The sequence below is a fragment of the Octodon degus genome, unplaced genomic scaffold, assembly GCF_000260255.1.
Source record: "Octodon degus isolate 3935 unplaced genomic scaffold, OctDeg1.0 scaffold00017, whole genome shotgun sequence".
Classification (NCBI taxonomy): domain Eukaryota; kingdom Metazoa; phylum Chordata; class Mammalia; order Rodentia; family Octodontidae; genus Octodon; species Octodon degus.
In genome coordinates, this window is record NW_004524593.1 from 24,513,985 (window position 1) to 24,516,009 (window position 2,025).

At 49.5% G+C, this 2,025-nt stretch overlaps 1 protein-coding gene across 4 annotated transcripts in view; it reads right to left on the bottom strand.

Moving 5' to 3' along the window:
• The window catches only part of Lbr (lamin B receptor), a 20,264-nt gene extending 18,278 nt beyond the window's left edge, over positions 1 to 1,986 (bottom strand). For 3 of the 4 annotated variants that reach the window (XM_023710298.1, XM_004626899.2, XM_023710296.1), the window contains exon 1: positions 1,712 to 1,986. The gene's annotated coding sequence lies outside the window, so the exon portion shown is untranslated. The other variant, XM_023710297.1, reaches the window with a different exon arrangement.
• Positions 1,987 to 2,025: the final 39 nt, after the last annotated feature.

The following is a 2,025-nucleotide window of genomic DNA, read 5'->3' on the forward strand; positions in this document are numbered from 1 at the left end:
GAGATGGCTCAGTGGTCTAAAGCACCTATTTAGAACAGGCTTGGCGAAGCAGAGGGACCGCGGTCAATCCTCCAGCACCACATGCCAGCCAGCCCCGCCCCCTGGTGGGCTGAGCTGGCCACACACACTCTAAATAAATAAATAAAAATTCAAAAAAAAAAAAAAAGCCATTAAAAAAAAACAGTGAATGTTTTTAAGTATTAACAGTGAAAGATTCTGCCACTGATCCTCAATATACTCTCCCTTTGCTTCAAACTCATGTAATTCCATTGTCCTTGCCCCTTTCTTTTCTTTTTTTTTTTTTTTTGGTGGAACTGGGGATTGAACTCAGGCCCTTGCGCTTGCCAGGGAAGCGCTTAGTCTGCTGAGCCATCTCCCCAGCCCTGTCCTTGCCCCTTTCTGTGCCAGATCTAGTGAATAAGATGGATGAGGACACATGGTCATGTTTTTACAAGCCTGCCTTTCTATCTTGCTATATTTAGTAGCTGCATTCAATGTAGTTTTGATCACTCATTAAAAATACTCTGAAAAGAGGATTTCCAGAATTGCTTCTGAAAGTAGCCAGAACAGGGCCCGGGGAGATAGCTCAGAAAAGGTCCTGAGTTCAATCCCCAGTACGGCAAAAAAAAGTAGCCAGAGCAAGTGTTAGAGAGTACTTTGAGGGGAATTCAATGCAATGTCTTTTACTGTAATAAATTTTTTTAATGTAAACATTCACTATATTTTTATCATACCTTGCATACATCTCAAGAAGCCACAAACAATGCTCAAAAACTCCCACACAAGAGATCTGCCACCCATCGGCTGGCTCTAGGATCCCAGGAAGTAGCCTCTCCTCCAGGAGACTTACACTTCCACATCAAAGTTGGTGCCTCAGACCAACCCCTCCAACACCAAAGGAAGCAGCAAGAGGCACTGTGAAAGCTATGTTCTCTCCCAAATCAACTGTGTCTACAACTAAGCAATTCTCAGTGGCTCTTTGGAGCACAGCGATATCCATTTCACACTTCTGTAAGAGCTGGCCATAGATAACTACAACATTTAAGGGTGACTGAAAATTGAGGAACTAGGAAAGGAGTTCCCTCCCCAGCCCCCGCAAGAAAAAAGCCTTTTCCACTTACATACCTTCACTGTGATAACCAAGCTTGCTGTTTAAATAAATGGTCTCCAAATATGGACGAAAACACAAGGGTTTATCTGCCAATTAGAGGATGTCAGTGGACGTGCACATCGCAGAGGTGCGTTCTCCTCACACCCGAGACAGCATCGCCGGGTAATGAACAGACTGCGCCTTCGGAATGAGGAGGGGCCTGGCCGCAGTCACCTGAGGGGTGCGAGGGGGGCTGGACACCTCTGGACAAGAAGGGGCACCAAGCCGGAAGGCGAGGGAAGCGGGCGGTGACTGTTTCAACAGAGCCGCCACCTCTCAGCACAAAGAGGAAGGAAACGAGAAGCGCCTCTTTGCTCCTCCGGCGCCCCTCCGCCCACACTCTCCCCATACTTCCCGCAGGTCAGCAGGAGCTGGAAGGAAGCGTGTCCTTCTCCAGGACTACGCCAGTGAAACTTCAAACACCATTCGCTTTTGAAATATGAGCCTGGGGACTTCGGGGCTATCTGCATCTTTAATGGGGTCTTGGGCATATCCTTATAGGTTTTAAAACTTTGCTAGCTGGCATTTTTACACACACCTACTGCACATCACATTACTTACTGTCTGCAATCCTGACACAGGGCAAAAGCAAAACCATTCTTCCATTCCAATTAAATTCTGAGATAAACAGATGAAGACAACTGCTCAGTCTCTAAACCCAAGTTTCTTTAGACTAGGGACAGGGTCAGGCGGAGCGGCAGAGCGTGCACCTGCCCGAGAGGAGACTCGGCAGGGATCTCTTGGGCGCGCGGAAACAGGACGACCGCGGCCGGGGGACCGCTATCTCCCGAGGTCCCCGGCGGCGACCGGCGGCGACAGCGCAGGCGTCCGCGCAGCACCGGCCGCGCGGCGGGTCCGGACGGCTCCGGGTCCCC